The sequence below is a fragment of the Charadrius vociferus genome, unplaced genomic scaffold (genome assembly GCF_000708025.1).
Source record: "Charadrius vociferus isolate BGI_N301 unplaced genomic scaffold, ASM70802v2 scaffold1041, whole genome shotgun sequence".
Classification (NCBI taxonomy): Eukaryota; Metazoa; Chordata; class Aves; order Charadriiformes; family Charadriidae; genus Charadrius; species Charadrius vociferus.
Window position 1 is genome coordinate 1,610,850 of NW_009646843.1, and position 262 is coordinate 1,611,111.

The window sequence follows — 262 nt, forward strand, 5'->3', positions numbered from 1 at the left end:
GGGGAGGCTCTGCCGTGAGGCTGTGCTGGGGGCGGAAACCTGTGATGTGTCTTCTTGCTGTGGGATCATGCCATGGGCTGTGCCGTGGGGCTGTGCCGTGGGGTTGTGCCTCGGGGCAATGCTGTGGGGCTGTGCCGTGCGTCGTGCTGTGGGCTGTTGTGTTGTGGCCAAGCCGTGGAGCTGTGCCATGGGTTGTGCCGTGCCGTCCATGCTGTGGGGCCATGCTGTGCCTGAGCAGATAGATGGCCCCATGGCCGTGTCT